Source organism: Catharus ustulatus, chromosome 1 (assembly GCF_009819885.2).
Source record: "Catharus ustulatus isolate bCatUst1 chromosome 1, bCatUst1.pri.v2, whole genome shotgun sequence".
Lineage (NCBI taxonomy): Eukaryota > Metazoa > Chordata > Aves > Passeriformes > Turdidae > Catharus > Catharus ustulatus.
Window position 1 is genome coordinate 130,787,721 of NC_046221.1, and position 19,210 is coordinate 130,806,930.

General features: G+C 40.4%; 1 long non-coding RNA gene across 6 annotated transcripts in view; it reads right to left on the minus strand.

Moving 5' to 3' along the window:
* LOC116996091 overlaps window positions 1–19,210 on the minus strand; it is a 252,018-nt gene that overhangs the window by 23,141 nt on the left and 209,667 nt on the right. For 4 of the 6 annotated variants that reach the window (XR_004417864.1, XR_004417865.1, XR_004417862.2 and 1 more), the window contains 2 exons: window positions 11,479–11,562; window positions 8,297–8,408 (listed from right to left, as the gene is read on the minus strand). The exons of 1 other annotated variant lie outside the window; for it this stretch is intronic. This is a non-coding gene — a long non-coding RNA (uncharacterized LOC116996091). The remainder of the gene's footprint in view (window positions 1–8,296; window positions 8,409–11,478; window positions 11,563–19,210) is intronic. One more of the 6 variants, XR_004417863.1, reaches the window with a different exon arrangement.

Sequence of the window (19,210 nt, forward strand, 5' to 3'; positions counted from 1 at the left end):
AAATAGACTTACAGAAACTTTCGAAATTATAATCTTAATGTTTTATGTCATTGCAATGTACAAACATGCATGTTCAGTAAGGTCAGAATTAGGACTTATTTTATCTAAAGCAAGTGAAATCTTGGTGCAAATAATACAAAGGTACAAAAATTTTTTAAAAAAAAGTATACTTTGTTCTACTATGTATATACTGCCATTGTGTCTTTCTTTTCCCAGTATGCAGGCTTCTTGTTTTCAAGCTCAGCTACAGTCAGGAATAAAGCCAATTTCTGTGGCAACTTTATCATACTGATGGCAAATGTGTGAGGATGTGCACAGGAGGGAGAACTGAATTTAGAGTATGGGGCTACCTCTATTATCAGCACACTTGGCATGGTCCATGCTTGGGCTTGTGGACTACCCAGTGTCATTTAATGCGTTAGATTGTTAACATTTTAGACCCTATATATGCCAAAATCCCTGCTCAGGAACAGAATTACATAGTTCAGGGTATGGAAAGGAGAAAAGGGTTCAATGGTTTGGATGTAAACCATGGTGATGTTGCACTTCATTTACTGTAGCAGGTGCCAACCCAGTCTTTATATTCAGCCCTCTGAGTGTTGTGTGCTACCAAAGAGGAGTCATAGATTTTAGTCATAGAGGAGTCATGGCTTTAGTCATAGACTTGATTGGGAAGGAGCTACAAGAAACAAGATATTAAAGTTCATAAACAGCAATTTATAAAATCCATTAATTTTGGCTGTTTTTACTACAGAAATAACAGAACTCTTCTGGGGACTGGAAATGCCTTCAATTTTGAAAATGAAACTGGAGGACAAGTACATTGATTTCTTTTTCTTAATTTTAGTATGCTTTCAGATTACCCACTATGCTGGTGGAGCTTGATTACCTTTTTCTTAAGACAATTTGCCCACATTTTTCAGTAAGTTTGTGAAGATGAAATAACTTCTATGAAAAAGACAAAATTAAATATAATTAATCTAGTATTATAAGACTGTGGGCTAGCTTTATCTTGTTAACATACACTGTACTCATAGAATCACTTAATTTTTTTAGTTGGATGGGACCTTTAAAAGTCAGCTAATCCAAAGCCCCTGCAGTGAGCAGTGTGTTCATCCCTGACATATAGATCACTAGTATACCAGCTCTAACAACATGTTTTGGATCATCCTAATTTTTGATGATTGGTAAGGGGTGTATACCTTGTCAATAGCCAAATGATTCATGACTCATTTTCCCTGGTTAAATTTTCTAACAGTAATAATATATATTGAACAAACACGTTCAAAGAATATTCACAATGTACACGGGTTTCATCAACATTTCTCTAAATATTTCCTAGCAGAACTCTTTGATTTGTGTTCTTGAGCAAGATAAAAAAGCATGATGTTTCCTTTTGAACTGTAAAACCCTGAATACAATTAAAGCACTTTCATATGAGACCAAAGAGCAAGGTTCTCTTCTCCCAGCCTCATTCTTCAAAATAGTCAGAATATTCAGAATGAAATAGTAGGGGGAGGGAAGGTCCAATTTGGGTAACAAATGGAACAGAGAACTTTCATTTAAAACTGCTAACAAGTAGAAAAGTTCTAAGGGATTGGAAGTAAAGCCTTTACACATGAAGTAGAGTTCTGTCCAAATTTGTCATAGACGGTTTTGCCCACAGATAGTGATGCATGATACAATTTCATTTTTGTCAAATATCTCATACTGAATACTTGCTGAATTGTTGGTACGATTCCCATTACCAAGTTGTTTAGAGACTGCCTAGTGCTATTTGTTCTCTTGGGTTATGTGACTAATTTTATCATGCATTACTTATAATAAAAACAATTACAGTAATTTCACTATTATAAGCCGCACCATTTTGACTAAAATTTTGCTCCCAAACCGGAAGTGCAGCTTACATTCAGGAGCGGCTTATATATGAACAAATTTTGGAAATTTCCCAACCCAGAAGTCCGAAGCAGCGGCAGCCCCGAGCAGAGCCGGAGCCCACCTGGCCCTGGGCGGTGGGGCAGTGGCGGCACAGTGGCAGCGCTGCCTGGGCCCAGGGGGCGCGGTGGCGGCACCATCCGGGCACGCCCCTCTCCCTCTTCCCGGTGGCACCAGCTGGGCACACCGCTCCCCTGCCTCCCGGAGGCAGTGGCGAGCAGGGCCAGGGCCTCTCCCTGGCAACCACCCTGAGCAGGGCTGCACCAGTAAACTCTGTGATCCCATGATTCTGTTACTAATTGGCAACTTTGTGAAAGCTGCACACAGATCCTCGCTGCGAACAAAAGTGCAGATAATAATCCAGTGCGGCTTATATATGGACAAAGAACGAAAAGTTGCTGACACCCGGACCTGCGGCTCATAGTCAGGTGTGGCTCGTAATCGTGAAATTACTGTAAACCCCAAGCCAGGGTTCTGTAGGTATGGCCAAGTACACTCACACTTTGCTCATAGCAAATTGCAGTCTAATGTGAAACAGGTCCCAACAAGCCGTGGGAACAATAGCAGACAGTGAGCAAACTGCACATGTCAGAACATCACAGCACTAAGAAGATGTGTTCATGCTGCCCTGGCTCTGTCCCTCTGCCAGCAGTTGATCTCAGTTACACAAGTTCAGGCTAAGAGCGTATAATTGGGAGTACTAAATCATTAGAGATTGTTTTAGAGGCAGGTAAATCCAGTGTGTGTGTGTGGGCACACAGTGTCTGTGTGTCTTTCTGTGCTCCCTTTGGCGTGGCAGTGCTGGCAGAAGGCAAAACAGCAGCCCCAGCTCCTCGGCTGCAGGCGCAGGAGGGCGAGGCTGCAAATGCTCTGCCATCAGCAGCTCCCAGGCTTTGGCTGTAACTCAATAATGGAGACTTGTTTGTAGTTTAGACTTAAAAGCATTTATACAGGCTGTCTGAAGCTGCTGAGGGTTCACAGATTTTCCTGCAATAGCTGTTGTCACAGTGACTGCAAGTATAATTGTTCCCATGGGTAATAGCTAGATCCTCATTGCTGAAAATATTTGTATCTATGTATTCAGCTACCTTAAAATAACTTGTGCAATGAGTAAATTATAAACTTTTATATGGAGAATTTAATGACCCATATGTATTCCTTTAGTGATGTTGCAATCCACTTGCCCTGTAATTAAGATTCAACACAGCAGGGATTACGATTAAGGGAAATCAGTTTCCTGAGGAGTAGAGACGAAATTGTTCTTTTGGCTTGTGGCCCTGATGTTACATATGAACTTTGTCCTCATAGAAGGCTTACACTCTTCCTGACAATACCCACGCTGCTTGATCAAAGGTGGCTTTTGAATTCAGTGAATAACATCTGCTATGCAGGCTCATGATTTGTCATGTTGGGCATGATCTGCTCTGATAAAATCAGAATTCTTGGAAGAAATAGGAGCCATAGAGATTTGAAACAACATTTGTCAAATCCTTCAAAGGCAGCAAGCTTTGGGGTGGACCAGGTTACTGAATAGGATATCTTCAAAGCTTACTTAAGTAATACCTGCATTGAAAAGCAGGAGTCATGTCTGTCTGGTCTTGTTTACTGTGATTCCTAGAAATTTGTGATTGTACGCAGTAATGGTGACGAAGTCCTTTCAGTATCAAAACTGAAGTTAGTGTAGATCTTTGGATCAGCACAATGCTAAGGGAAACATTGCCAGAGATTCTTTACTCAGTGAGAATTAAAGAGAGACACTTCTGCTCAGTGCCACAGTTGTAACCCAGAGTGCCCCAACTTACAGGTTCTGAAACTGTCTTATTTCACTTTCTGCAGATGTACTTTCTTCTCTGGGTCTATAAGAAAATCTAAGTAGTGGGCTACTCATTTGTTTTTATTGCCTGTGGATCAGCAAGCTTGGGGAAAACCATCACAGAAAAAGAGTGTGTTTTTGGGTCATTTACAGATATAGAATAATTTTTATGGGGGTAGACATACTAGGCACAAGAGGTTGCCAAATACTAGATCAGGCAATAACATGATTTTTCACGGAATCCCAGAATTGATAAGGTTGAAAGGCACCTAGGCCATGTGATCTCACCTTCCTGTTCAAGCAGAGTATTCCCAGAGCAAGTTGTACAGGATTGTGTCCATATTGGTCTTGGATATCTCCAGGGAGGGAGGCTCCACAGCCTCTCTGGGCAATCTGTTCCAGTGTGTGGTCGCTGCACAGTAAAGTTCTTTCCTCATGTTCAGGTGGAATCTTCTGTGCATCAGTTTCTGCCCATTGCTTCTTGTCCTATTACTTGGCACCACTGAGCAGAGCCTGGAGCCATCCTCCTGACAGCCTCCCTTCAGATCCTGATAGACATTGATGTGTTTACCTCTCAGTTGCTTCTTCTCAAGGCTGAACAGGATTAACATTCTCAAACTATTCTCTCATAATAGAGATGCTCCAGTCCCCCAGTCATCCCCCAGTAGCCCTCTGCTGAACCTGCTCCAGGATCTCCATGCCTCTCTTCTTCTGGAGAGCCCAGAACTGCACACAGGGCTGAACAGAGAGGCAAGATTGCCTTTCTTGACCTGCTGGCAATACTCTTCATAGTGGACCCCAGGACATCCCATTGGCCTTCTTGGCCAAAAGGGCACTGCTGCCTTAGGGAGAGTTGTTATCTACCAACACCCCCAGGCCTTTTTCTGCAGAGTTGCTTCCCAGAAGGTCAGCCCCCAGCCTGTACTGGTGCATGGGATTATTCCTGCCTAGGGGCATTTGCCTTTGTTGATCTTGGTTAGGTTCTTAGATCATCTCTTCAGCTTGTTGTCCAGGTCTTGCTGCTTGGCTGCACAGCACTCGGGTATTTGTTCCTTCTCCCAGCTTTGTATCATCAGCAAACTTATTGAGGAGGCACTCTATTCCCATTGTTCAGGTCATTGATGAACAAGTTAAACTATTTTGCTTACTTTCTGTGTGATGCCCAAATCATTTACCACATCCCTTATCTTCAAGCCCAAAACATCAGGAATTATCATTATATGTAAATTATCAAATTTCTGTACATCACCATTTCTATATATATAATTCATATATATTATATGTGATTTGCATATTACTTAGGGTTTGTGAAGCATGAAAGGTTGTACAAAAGATTGATTGTTGTGGTAGGAGGTGGTCCTGAGTCTGCCAGATGTGTTGAGACACTACTTCATTTGGTGAAAAACTAGGAATGCTAACTGAGCCACAGAAGGAGATGAGAGGGCAATGAAATTTTAAGAGCACCTGATTTTTATAGATCCATGAATAAATTAATCTCTGCTTTGGCTCTGGTTTAAAGATGTAATAGATTACTATGAAAGTGAACAAGAAAATCATATTTTTTTCTAAAGAAAAGTTGTAACACTTTATATAGCACTCTTAAAAGGAGCAAATTGTGATTTCCCATTCAGCTTCTTTGATTTTTTTTTCTTTATACAAAAAACCCCCTGTGATTATTTGATGAACACATAATACAACTGTTTTTGTGCTGTCCTGTGTTAACAGAAGCACTTCTCTTGTATTTTGACAGTTTATCAATCTGGAACATGCTGTTGGCTCTGATCTCACAGGCACATGCTGAATGAAGTTATCACTGTCCTGCCACTTTGCAAGGAATGTGGTTTGTGTGTTTTGGCAGCATCCACTTTGTTTCTCTGTCTGATTTATTGGGAAATAGTCTCACATTTTTTAAGAAAAATTTTATGAGGTGAGAACATTTCTTCCCTCATGTTTTTTTTTCGCTTCATGTCCCTTTGCTATATTAGTTCAAGCAGATAAGTCTGTGCCTTGTCCATGACAGTATTTCTGTAACTCATGCTACAAAATACTCTTCATCAGCATTTGCATCCAGGGGAAGCAAACATAGCAATGCTTGACTTTACTGCAAAAAGAAATAGAGGTTTGAGTGTCACACCCCCATCTCAGTATATACCAGTGCTATTAGAAGAAAATAATGCTCAGATTGAAGTGTCCCATTGCCTTAAAGAGGTTTACACTTGGGTGAAAGACCCTCAGGGACAGGCAGGTAGAGGCTGGCTGTAGAGGGAGACAGAATTAGTACTTTGCCACAGCCAGGCATGTGTTCCTTTCCTTTTCTGGAAGCTGTTGCTTTGTTATTCATCACAGTTCCCAGTTATGACTCAAACATCTTGTTGAAATACATCAAAGAATATTTTATCCCAGCCATGAGCAGACATCTCATTTATCTGGTATGTTTCAAACTATTCCACCACCTTTTCCTATGGAGGGCTTTGTTCCTTTGTCAGAGAAATTGTTCATTTCCCTAGCTCTCAGGACAGTAAGAAAACCTCTTAAAAAGGGACTTATCTGTTTCCAGTCCCAGTTCTGGCTGGCTTGGATATATCAGTTTTCTACTTAAAGAAAGAACATTACATTTTCAGAAGGAATTAATTCTCAGCTAAATAAGGTTTGAAAATAGGACAAACTTGCATCTCTCATCTTGTTTTCACAGTGTGTGGTGGAAAAAGCTTTTGCAGTCTTTGCAGGTATCTTGCTTAGTTTGGTTATCTAGTGTTGCTTATGACATATCTGTTAGCAAAAAAAAAAGGCAAAACAAGTGTAATTTGGGTTTGCAATTGTCTATGAAAAGCTTTAAAAATATTTAATAGAAAAAATTCATATGAATGCCAGAAGGAATTAGTACTACTAGATCTAGATAAGAAAGTCTGGAATATTTCTATGCAAATGCCTGTTGTTGTCACTTGGTCAAACCACCAAGAAAGAGTGATGAAAGTACAGTCAAAACACAGACAGGTCTGGGGTTTATTTCAAATGCAAGTTTCTAGTTTCCTGTGGCTTTTTTTCTTCTTATTGAAGTAAAGCAAACAAAATTTCCAACAAACAACAAATGGAATTATTTATTTTCCCCATGTTTTTCTAGTGAATTTTTGTTATGATTTAAAATATGTCTTTGTAACCATTAATGATCTCTGCATTGACCTGACTTACACCTAATCACAAATACTGGGTATCAATTATCTCAAGAATTTCCTCCTCCATTTAAAAAAATCATTATCCAGTAGGTAATAGCCACAATGAACAACAGAGCAATTACAGGAATCTGTAGTGGAAAATACCATTATATAACAATGAAAAACTGAAAATAAATTGCCAGTATTATTCAACCTGAAGCACAGAAGAGTTTGGGAACACTTGCCTGAGGTACTGCAAATGATTAAAGTGTCAGAGAAATTATTTTCTTTACACTTTGCCATATTTTAGTGAAACTCAGTAATATATTAGGTTAAAAGGCACTAAATTGAAGATCAATAAAAACAATTTTATAAACCATGCATGGCTGTGGCTGTGGTTGGGTTTTTGTGTGCAAGGGGAGAGAGGGAGAGAGACCTAAGTCCTGCCACATTTTCTACAACCCATAATATAAATAAATAAACAGGTTGTGTGTGGACTAAGAACCAAATATTTCATGAATGTGGACTGTTCTGATGTGTTTTCTCCTCTTCACTGGCATTTAGTCTCTGGAAACCTTAGTGTATCAAGTAAAATGGTGTTACAGCAGCCCTTCTTGCCTTATAGTACAGAAATGCAGGATAACTATGCATCTCCCCAGTAAATCCTAATGCCCATTATTAGTTTGTAATTTTAGACACGTGAATTCACCATACCAGAGATGAAGGGAGAACAAGAGGCCTCACTTTAATGCACATTACTTAATGTATCTCATGACAGCTATAAATCATGTAACTGCTAATTTGGCATCTAGACATATAGAAGGGAAACATTTTCACAGCCAAATATTTTTCTTTTCTTTTGTAAACAAAAGATGAAAAAAAAATTTGGACTCTCAAGAAAAACTACTCCTAATTGAGGTATTCATTACTTATGAGTTGGGTTCAGATCTTTAAAGAAATCCATCATTTTGGGTTTTGTTGCAACATCTGTCTCTTAAAAAGGTTTTAGTAATTTTTTTAATCACTGAAGTGTTCCCTGTTTGTGAAAATCACTTAAATATTACCACAAAGGTACTTTGATCTGGAAGAGAGGGTATTTCAGTACTGTTAGGCAGCAGCTGCCTTAAAGTTTATGATTTTTTTCTTTACACCAAAAGCATAGACTACTTTAACCATTTTGTCTGTCTTAAATAAAAAGCCTGCAATAGCTTTAGGTGTTTAATATGGATAAGAGAAGTCTGCTTTCAAGTAATGGAAAAATAATAGAAAAAAACAAAATGAATGTGTAGAGCTCTATAATAAATCTCTTTTTACCCAGTACCACGTGGAAGCTCATTTCAGAGGGAGAGCTGGAGCTGATTTGTTTCATTCCCCAGCATCACAAGAGCATGCTTACATTGTTGGGCACTGCTGTATGAAAGGGAAGTTTCAACTCATTCTGGTCAAGGGTGAGAATTCAGGCAGGCAGTGAGCTCTGAGGCAGCGTGAGCACCTCTCCCAGTTTGGCACTGCTGACAAAAGAAAGGCAGTTGTAAAAGCCTCAGTAATCTCAGACCACAACAGTGAGTATCTTAGGACTTTTCATAGAATCATAGAATTGTTTAGGTTGAAAAGGATCTTCAAAATCATTGAGTCCAGCTGTTAACTCAGCCTGGTTATCTTCACCACTAGGCCATGCTAAAACTGCACCTTTTTGGAACACTTTCAGGAATGGTGACTCAACCACTTCCAATAACCCTTTCTTTATAACTCTTTCAATGAATATTTTTTTCCTAATATCAAGTCTAAACCTCCCCTTGAAGCCATTTTCTCTCATCCAGTCACTTGTTACATGGGAGAAGGGACTGACCCCAGCCTCACTATAACATCCTTTTAGGTGGTCATGGAGAGTGATAAGATATCCTCTGACCCTCCTTCCCTCCAAGGAAAATAACTCTAGGCCTCTCAGCCACTCTTCATATGACTTGTGCTCCATTGCCCTTCTCTGGACATGTTCCAGCACCTCAATGTCTTTATGGTAGTGAGGGGCCCAGAAGTGAACAAAGGATTTGAGGTGCAATCTCAGCAGTGATTAAGCAGGACCTGCCTTTCCTAAACCCGGGCTGGCTGTGCCTGATCCCTGGCTGTCCTGCATGTGCCATGGGATGGCACTCAGCATGATCTGCTCCACAACCCTGGCCCCAAGGTCAGCTGGCAGGCCTGTAAATCCTCTGACCCTTCTTCCAGCCCTTCTTGTAGATGAGTGTTACATTGGCCAGCTCCTTGTCAGCTGGGACATCCCCAGTTAACCAGAGCTGCTGGTAAATTATTGAAGGTGCTTCAGTGAGCACTTCCACCAGCTGTCAGCACCCTTGGGTGGATCCCATGATCCCCATAGACTTGCAGTTTTCTGGGTGGTGTAGCAGCTACCTGACCACTTCTTCTTGAATTATGGGAGCTTCATTCTGTTCCTCATCTCTGTATTCCAGCGCAGGGACCGCAGAGAACGACTGGTCTTACTTATAAAAGATTGAGGCAAAGAAGGCATTGAGTACCTCAGCCTTTTCCTCATCCATCAGCACGACCTCTCCCTCCACTTCCAATAACAGATGGAGATTCTCCTTAGCCCTCCTTTCCTTGGTGAGTTATTTATAGCACAATTTTTGCCAGTTTTTAAAGTAGTAGCCAGATTAAGTTTAGTTGGGTTTTGGCCCTTCTAGTTCTCTCCCTGCCCAACCTCACAACATCTTTGTAGTCTTCCCACATTGTCTGCTCCTTCTTCCAAATGTCATATAAAGTTGCCTGTTCAGCCACACCAGTTTTCTTCCTCACGGGCTCATTTTTCAGCACATGGGAACAGCCTGCTCCTTTGCCCTTTAGGATTTCCTTCTTGTCCAGACTTCTTGGACTCCTTTGCCCTTCAGGACTGCCTCCCAAGGAGCTCTGTTAAACAGTCACCTAAACAGGCCAAATTCTGCCCTCTTGAAGTCCAAGGTGGCAATTGTGCTGACCAGAAAAGAAAACTCTATAACTGTGTGACCACTGGCCATCACATCACCAGTCCTTCTCTGCTCACAAGAAACAGGTGCAGCAGGTGCCTCCCTTGGTAGGTTCCCTCACCTCCTGCATCAGGAAGTTACCTTTCACATACTCTAGGAACCTCCTAGACTGTTTCTTTTCTGCTGAATTGTATTCCCAGAAGACATCTGGTAAGCCAAATTCCTCCAAAGAACAAGGGTTAGTGATTCTGAGACGTCTTCCAGCAGAAAATAGAAATATTAATTTCTAAAAGAAATAGAATATCTCCTCAGACTCTTCATCTTGTTTGGGTGTTCTATAACAGCCTCTCATCATGATATCTGCCTTGTTAGTCTTTCCCCTGATTTTTATGCATAAAAATTCAGCACTGTTGTTGCCACCACTAGGCTCTAGACAATTGAAACACTCCCTAAAATAGAGGGCCACCCCACTACCTCTCCTTTCTTGCCTGTCTTTGCACTCCAGATCTGTTAATCATCCCACTGTGTCTCTGCTATGGCAACTATGTCATAGATTTCCTGCTGCACAAAAAAAACTCTTACCTTTCCTAGGAGTAGAGCATAATCTCTAAAATATCCCTAATTCTCTAACTAGGTCTGCTATTTTGCTGTTTTCCTCCTTTTTTTGTTTTTGCTGGTCTTACTCTGGGCATTTGGTATTCATTGGCTATGAATGTGCTAAGATCCTTAAAGCCATATGGAGTCAATAAATTGGTGCACCAGTTCAGTGATTCAGCTAAAAATCTTGTATTGAAATCTAGGGCCAAATAATCTTGCTAACCTACTCAGTAATTTCAAACATGTCTCATAAAAACTGCTATTCAGGGAACATTTACGGCTACAGATGGCTTGCAGTCAGGAATAGTTTTCCTATGAATTTTCTTATCCCAAGGGATTAATTTCATCTTGACCTGTGCCAGCTGGGTGCAGCAAAGAACAGTTAGTTACTCACTACTCTTCATCCTTCTACCCGCCAAGTGTGGGATTCTCCTGCTTTTATTAGCAATGATGGAGAGTAAACAGTGTTCCTTTGGACCCCATCTCCATGTCCATATTTTTATACTGGATAATAGATTGGGCTAGTGACTGTTTGCTAATGTAGCTCTCACTCTGCCACTTCTGTGGTGCCTGTAGCCCACCAGTTATGATCCCATATTATGCCAGACAGCTCTAGCTTGCACTGGCCATAAATCCCACTACTCTGGCAGTTTGCAGAATTGGGCAATTCCAGAAAAGCTTACAGGACCAAATGGCTGTTCATCATCAGCAACACAGCAAGGGCAGAGGAGATGAATATTGCCAATCTTTCCCCTCAACTATATATATATATATATATATGTGAATGCATTGAGTAGCAACAGCCCACATTTTCTCCTTAGTTATCTCCAATTATCAGTTTAAGTGTCCATCAGGGAGTATGAGAGACACATTTGGCTTCAAGACAGGCTGATGATTGCCTAAATCACAGCCTAAATGTACTTGCTTGAGATTTTTAGCTTACTTCCTTCCATTGTCTCTGTCCAGTAATGAGCTGTCATGCTACACAACTATCACCACCTACCTGCCTTATCTGGTGCAGGATATCCTCCTAATCAATCTGTGCAGTCCATGTGCACTCTGCTGTCTTCAGTTGTTATTCTGTGGCCTGAAAACAGGTTGGAAACACTGCTTTAAAGCTCAAGATGTGCAAAAATGCATTAGCTCTATTTCTGATGTTTAATGTGGGATAAATAACATATTTAATAACAAAGTTTGGGTTTTTTTAAAATTGGTTGTTTGGTTTTTTGTTTGTTTGTTTTTGTTTTTGTTTTTGTTTTTGTTTTTTCTTTTAGGCTACACATGGTACAGTGCTGGATGCTGAGCTGGGTGCTGTTGATGATGATAACATTTCATGCAACCCCCACTGGGAATTACAGTGGAAGGAAGCAGAACAGGCCAAGAGTCCCCATCTCAGTTCTAGCTCAGATATTTTCAGAGAGAAAAATGGACTTGAGAGATCCTGTCAAGAACAAGCAATGTGCCTGTGATGTATGAAAGGGATTTTTGAGTGCTCTTTGCCCCATTTTTCTTCCTGAATAGCATGTCATGGAAACTGAAATTGAGAGATCATTGTCAAAAATAAATTATTCTTGAATACTTTTCTCAACCTGGGCTTTAACAGTCTTTCTGTTGAATAGCAAAGGTGCCAGTTTTCCTTTTATTTCACACTTCTAAATATTGTAAAGATATTATTGTGAGAGCTTTAGTTTGCTGTGAAATGTTGTGCAGTGCAGAATTTTTTATTGCACTTGTCCTTCTGTCTTGGACTACCTGTAAAGTCCCCTGACAACTAAGGATCAGGATGAAATGATGAGTTTCAACTGTTAACAGCTGCCATTTTTTGTGTATGTGAATGCTAATAGTGTTCTACCCCAGAAAGTGGATGAATCTGTCCTCCCAAATTTGTCAAAGGTTTTCATTCACCTAGCACAGATACATTTTTTTCACCCCCCCTTCACAAGGGTGATTTTTCATGTGGATCAATTATGTGTTATTGTTAGTGAGACAGCTGGGATATTTTGATCCCTAAGTAACTTTTTACATCTCCAGTTTTGCCAATATGATTTTCTTTGCTTATTCATAGTCTTTGAAAGGGTTGGTTCTCATTACTGATGGATAAGTGTGCATTCCTGCTCAATGTGAAATGGGTGGAGAGAACAGCTGTTCCATAATAATTTAGAAAGTCAGTGGGTTGTAGCTACAAAACAAATTAGCCAGATTGTGCACCTTAACCACGTTGAGTTTGAATTTACACTTAAAGTTTTGTTCCCTTCCACAAAGAACATTACTGCATGAACAGTCCCATAGATCAATGGAGGTACTTATAGAACACGGTGCTGTTGATAGGAAGCTGGCAGAACCTCATTCTTTTCTCTGAAATTTCCACCTGCCTCTGCTGAGCTAGTCTTTCTCCCTTCAGGAAAGCTACTCAACTCTTAGAGCTGTGCTCCTGTTCAGCTGATAACAGCAGGCATTTGTTTTGTAAGTGATGTGTTTTGTGCAGAGATTACCATTCTTGGTCGGTAGGCAGCTATGTTAGTCCATAGTTTAGAACCACACACTGTCTATCTCCTTCTCCTTCCCCCCTGTCAGTACTAAATACAGCAGAGAATTCCTGGTGCCAAAGACCAGGATTAGCAAGCGTGTGTGTCTTTTGTGTCCAGGTTCACTTTTTAACCCTGTTAAACGTGGTTGCATTTTTCTCTGAACCCTAAGGAAACATAACTTCTGCTTTGAAGAGCTAATCACTTCCCCAAGTAGCTGCATTTACTGACCCATGGAAACAGAAAATAAGAGCAGAGAGGAAGCATTATGGAATCCTATTTTTTTGTTCCTGTATAGGAAGAAACATCTTGTGGGATTTCGATGAATTTTTGGGCAGAGCAGCCCACAGCTCAACACTCCTCAGTGCTCCTGACAAGCGGCCTTCATTGCCACACAAAATTTTATGCCATTGGTAAACCTGTCTGCAGCTCATTTGATTGCTATTAAATTTTCCTTTCTTACCTTTCTATGCATTGCTTTATTTCTAAAGATTGTGACAGAAAGAAATGAAATAAAGCAAATGAAATAAATAGTTTTGACAGAAACAGAAGATTTGCATTGCTAATCTAAACTATATTTTGTTAAGACCCTTGTTTTTATAGAAACAGATTTACCAGAACAGGGATTCATGGCATTTAAGAACATTTCTTAACTGGCAGCTACTGAAGCAGCAGAACTTTTTGGAATGGTGTGTAATCACAGGCCCGATTGCCTGAGAACCAGAGCCCTGTCTTGATGAAATGCCATGACCTTTCCACATCAGTTTGTCATGGCTGACTTTCTGAAACTAACCTTTAAGAACAAGAGGTGACAGTGCCTTGTAGTTCTAAAACATTTACAGTAATTTCACGATTATAAGCCGCACCATTTTGACTAAAATTTTGGTCCAAACCCGGAAGTGCGGCTTATAATCAGGTGCGGCTTAAATATGGACGAAGAACAAAAAGTTGCTGTTTTAGTTTGGAGGACAGGTGTCTGCTGAGAAAGGCAGGAGCTTCTCTTTGAAATGGAGACTGTAAACCCCCTCCCTCCAAATTATTATAATTTTGAAATCAAGGGGCTCTCAGGTAAAGATATGGGAATTAGGAATAACAGTTCTTTTCTAGGGAAATTAAAATAGAAATACAGTACTACAAAGAAACAAACTCCAAACCCTGACAAAGTCAGAGTACAACCTGACACCCCGAAAGGCAGGGTGTTGGCAGCAGTCCCATTCAATGGTGGCTGCATCCTCCTGCAGTGACAGATGTGATTCAGTTGGAGCAGTGCTCCTGTACAAGGTGCAGTTTCCCTCTGGAGGTCCAGTGGTGATGTGGAGAAATCCAGTTTTCCTCTGGAGTCCAGTGGAGAAAGGGACTCCCTTAGTGTCCCAAAACCTCTGTTTTTATCTTGGTAAGAAATGTTGGGCTCTTCCCCCTGGCTGGAGCAACTTCCAATGGGATGCAGTAATTTTATCAGTCACACAGTGGGACTCAATGGCCATTAGCAGAAAATGACTCGCTGGAGGAAGGATGGGTTGTGAAAAGATAAAGAACAATGCCCCGCCTGGTGTCAATGGATGGCCCATCAGTAGAATATCTGCCATTGAGATAAGTATCACTGCCCCCACCCTCAACAGATGGTGATAGAATAGATACCTTTTATCACACTCTGTATTGTGATGTGCGGCTTATAATCAGGTGCGGTTTATGTATGGACAAAGAACGAAAAGTTGCTGGCACCCAGAAGTGCGGCTTATACTCAGTGCAGCTTATAATCGTGAAATTACTGTAGTCTTGCCTACAAAAGGTTGACTGGTCAAGAGGATACTTTGATTACAAATATTAGAATAAAGTTCTTAATCACTGGTCTGTAATAAAAACCATTGTCTATAAAGAAGTAGAAAAGATCTAGATTAAAACTTAAGAAATTTTATTTTATTGCCTTCAACTCTTGGTCACTGTTTTATCTGGAGCTATCTCTGTCAAAAATTCCCTTTTTGTCACGTCTTGCTGTCTAGCCTGAGATGATTTATGATACTATTCAACTTGACACCTGAACGGTTGTAGCAATGATGATATGCTAACTTTATTCCATTACTTTCATTGCTATTGATTCAGTTAGTTTTTCTTCTGTGTTGTCATAAAGATAGTCTATTTCAATACGTGAAAACCATTTACCCGTGGGAATTCATTTCATGCATTTTTCTTTTGATGAAAGCCTTGTAACATTTTCAGAAGCAATATCCTTTTATTAAAACAAAACCTCCAAACTAGTTGTACAGGGAAATACAGTTCAGACTAGTTTAATCTTTTATGAGCTAGTGTATGGCCACTTTTGAAATGTAAGTTTCTGCAGTTTTTATCATGTTTGATTCATAAATGTATTAGTTCACATTAGGCTACAGTGAATTACCATCAACAGATTTTACTTGTCTAGACTATAGCCTCTTAAATATAATTTATGTCCTGATAATGAAGGTAGGGATTTACAGAACCCTGAAGCACTACCCCTTAGTGCATCTTTCTTTTGTCTTTGTTGAACCTTTTCCTCTACGCATATCTGTAGCTCTCTTCTTCTATTTTATTTGTCACCTTGGTAGACCCACCATTTGGCAGGGCAGAGTTCTGGTAAAGCAAATGCAGGATCCTGTCCCTGGGGAAGCATAACCAGTACAGGCTGGGGTGACCTGCTGGAAAGCAGCTCTGTGGAGAAGGACCTGGGGGTCCTGGTGGACAGCAAGCTGTCCATGAGCCAGCAGTGTGTCCTTGTGGCCAAGAAGGCCAGTGGTATCCTGGGTGTATCAGGAAGAGCATTCCAGGAGGCTGAAGGAGGTGATCCTGCCCCTCTGCTCAGTGCTGGTGAAGCCTCATCTGGAGTGCTGTGTCCACTTCTGGGCTCCCCAGCTCAAGAAAGATGAGGAACCGCTGTAGAGGATCCAGTGATGGGCTACAAAGATGGTTAGAAACACCTCTCTGATGAGAAAAGGCTGAGTAAGCTAGGACTGTTTAGACTGTAAATGACAGAGGACAATCAATACATAATTTAGCAATGCATGTACGTATCTTAAGGGTGGATATGAAAAGGATGGTGCCAGACTCTTTGCAGTGCGCATGGGCACAAACTGAAACACAGGAAATGCCTTCTGAATATGAGAAGAAGCTTCTTTGCTGTGAGGGTGACAGAGCACTGGAACAGGCTGCCCAGAGAAGCTGTAGAGTCTCCTGTGGAAGAATTACAAACCTGCCTGGACATGATCCAGCAGTGCTCCCATGCTTGAAAAGTGACATTGAACTAGGTGATCCCCTGAGGTCCCTTCCAACCCCATGCTTTTGCTAATCTGTGATTCTGCAAATCTGTTCAGAAGCTGAAATCGATCAAACTCTGGCAGATGGTTGATTGTCACTAAAATAGCTCTAAAAGTTTTTTAAGCCCAGTAGTTGTCTCAATAGGGGATTAACTTTCCATCCTGATGCACTATGTATTGATGGCAATGGTGGTATGGAGATAAGTCGGTGGGAACCCAAGACATCCCTCTGGCTTCCCTGGATGGTTCAAGACCCAGGCAGGGGGCTCAGAAGCCTTGGTACAGAGCCCAGAATCCCTGTGCCTTTGATTTCTCTCCCTGTGAAAAACTACCACCCTTACATGAAGAATTACAAGTCACAAAAAATAAGTAGAGTGTAAGTTAGATTATTATAAGATGAAAAAGTAGGTTTTTAAGATTGTTTATAATAAGGGTCTGGGGTCAAGATGAAGGAATCTGGGTGTGTTCTGTCCTTCTTTCTCCTTCTTCCTAGCATCCACCTTTTAGGTGATGTTGGCATTTTTAGTTTGGTTTAGAGTAGAACCAGACTGTACAATGTAAGTGATAAGTGATAAGTATTGGAGGATAATTATATATAATGTTTACATAGTTTATAGTATAAAAAGATAATATCGCCCCAAGGGCGGGCAGTGTGCCTGGGACTGACCTGCTGAGCAGACCTCAGCTAGTCAGGGAAAGAACTTCTTAGATAAGATAAAATAAACAACCTCTGGAAACCACAGAAGACGTCTCCTGACTCTTTCTCCAGTGCTCGGGCTGGGACACAGAGACTCTAAAACATACACAGGTGGTCGGCTCAGGCTCCAGAGACACCACCAACCACATATGTCTACATGGAGATGTCTTTGTTTCCTTAGAAATCAGGGTGTTGGAGGTGAATACTAATTGAAACACTTGCTAATACATGCTATCAAGAGGAAAATAAGTAAAAGATGTATAGAGAGGCAAATTCTTCCAGTAGCAGGAGGATATGAGTATATTATCTAGACATGTTCTCCTGATGACATCATCTGTTACATGATATGCGAATGACCAGGAGAAATTCTCTGCTCGGGAGCACTGGCATGGAGCTGTGACTTCCACAGGATGACAGAAGGAGCTTTGCTCTGTAAGGATGTCGGGGAATCTTGTGCATAGCATGAAGTGCTTACAGGAAGAAATGGCATTCGCAAATGTTAAAACACATCACGACTTGCAGGAAGATTATAAAAGACAGCAAAACAAAAGGGGAACGAAGAAATTACCTGCTTTGCAAAATTTTGTGTCTTATTAGTGTGAACAAGGTATCTTCTAATTTTTCCCTACCCCACCCCACAGAAAATGTGTTACTAGTAATTTTGCCTGGCTACAAGCACACAGATTTTTTAAATAGAAATGTTAGCTGCAATACATATAGGAGAAAAAAACCATACAGACAAATAAACCTACTAGAGAAAAAGAGTAGTATATACAAATTACAGTCAATAAATCTAAAGAAGATCAAGTCCATTACAATGTGATTTACTTTGCATTCCATAATCAAAGCAAATAATTCCTACTTCCACTATATTTATAACAGGTATTTCTTCTTCTGTAGATTTCCATTGCACTGGAAGTGAATTAATCTCAAACTCTATTTCTTTTATCTTCCCCATATCTACATTTTAAGCATAAGGGTATTTTATATCATTTGACATAGGTCTTATCAGAGTTATAAAATTGAGAGGTTATAAAGATCATTAAAACCAATGGGGTACCCTCAATGAAAATGAAATAATAAAGCCTGTGCCTTTTTTATGCCTTCCTTGGGACCACTAATATATTGAGTGATAATCTTACAACTACATCTCATGTGTTGTTTACCATAGAAATGACACTCAAATTCAGGCAATTAGTGCAAACTCTTTAAAGAGTGAAAGATGCAAACAGCAAGTTGAAGCAGCACAAAATTCATCCGTGCTGCTAGGCAATTTTTTGCTGCCTTTCTGAGTGAAGTTGGTTCTCATTTTCAACAGGCTGTGAAAACATTCCAATAAAATAGTTTTAAAAATTGTAAATCCTTCAGGAGTGCAGCACTGAAAGGTGCCATCTGAATCTTTGCATTCAATTCCCCACAGTCACATGTACCTTAAAAACAGAAGGCGTATGAGAAGCCACCACTCTTCTGGGTTTATCCTAGGAAATATCTGATCTCCGGCATACAAGGCTTCAAAATGGTGCCTTGTGAATCAACTCTGCATTATAGATACAGATAAATTCCTCTTGGTCCTCTTAGAATTCAGGGCTCTGCTCTACAAGACTGTTGTACTTATATTTCTTGTTTCAGATGGAAATTGTAGGGAAAATAGTACTTTCATTGGCTATTTTTATTTTAAACTTGCAACAATAATGGTAAGCATTGTAGAAAGTAATGGGCTCTTGTGTTATGGAGTTGTGGGAAGCTGTGTCCTTTAGTTTTTCTGTTTTATAGCAGTATCGTGTCAAAAATACTGAGCCAAAAATATGTAAGGCCAAGAATTTTTCAGCCTGATGCCTAGCCTTAGCCTAGTGGAATATTGACCTAGTAAATAAATAATCTTTAGGAAGAGCAACTGAATATGGTCCAGGACAGGTCAGGACACTCTGCTAGCCCAGAGCTTGGTGCTTTTCTCTGACAGATAGGAGATTTTAGCTTCGTTAGCTACTGTTTTAGTAAAAGTAGGAGAAAAGTTGCATAAACATTTGGGTTGCTGAACTGTTGATGTAAAGACTGACATGCTTCTTTCTTTGGAGCTGTAGTCAAAAAGGAGGAAATTATCATCTCAGTGAGGAAGTCCATGCCTTCAAATCTTCAGCAGGAGAAGATGACTCCTTCCTGTACAGTGGATTTGTATTCAAAACCTGTAGAAAAGCAAGGGTGTCCAGATCCCCATCTCCTACAATT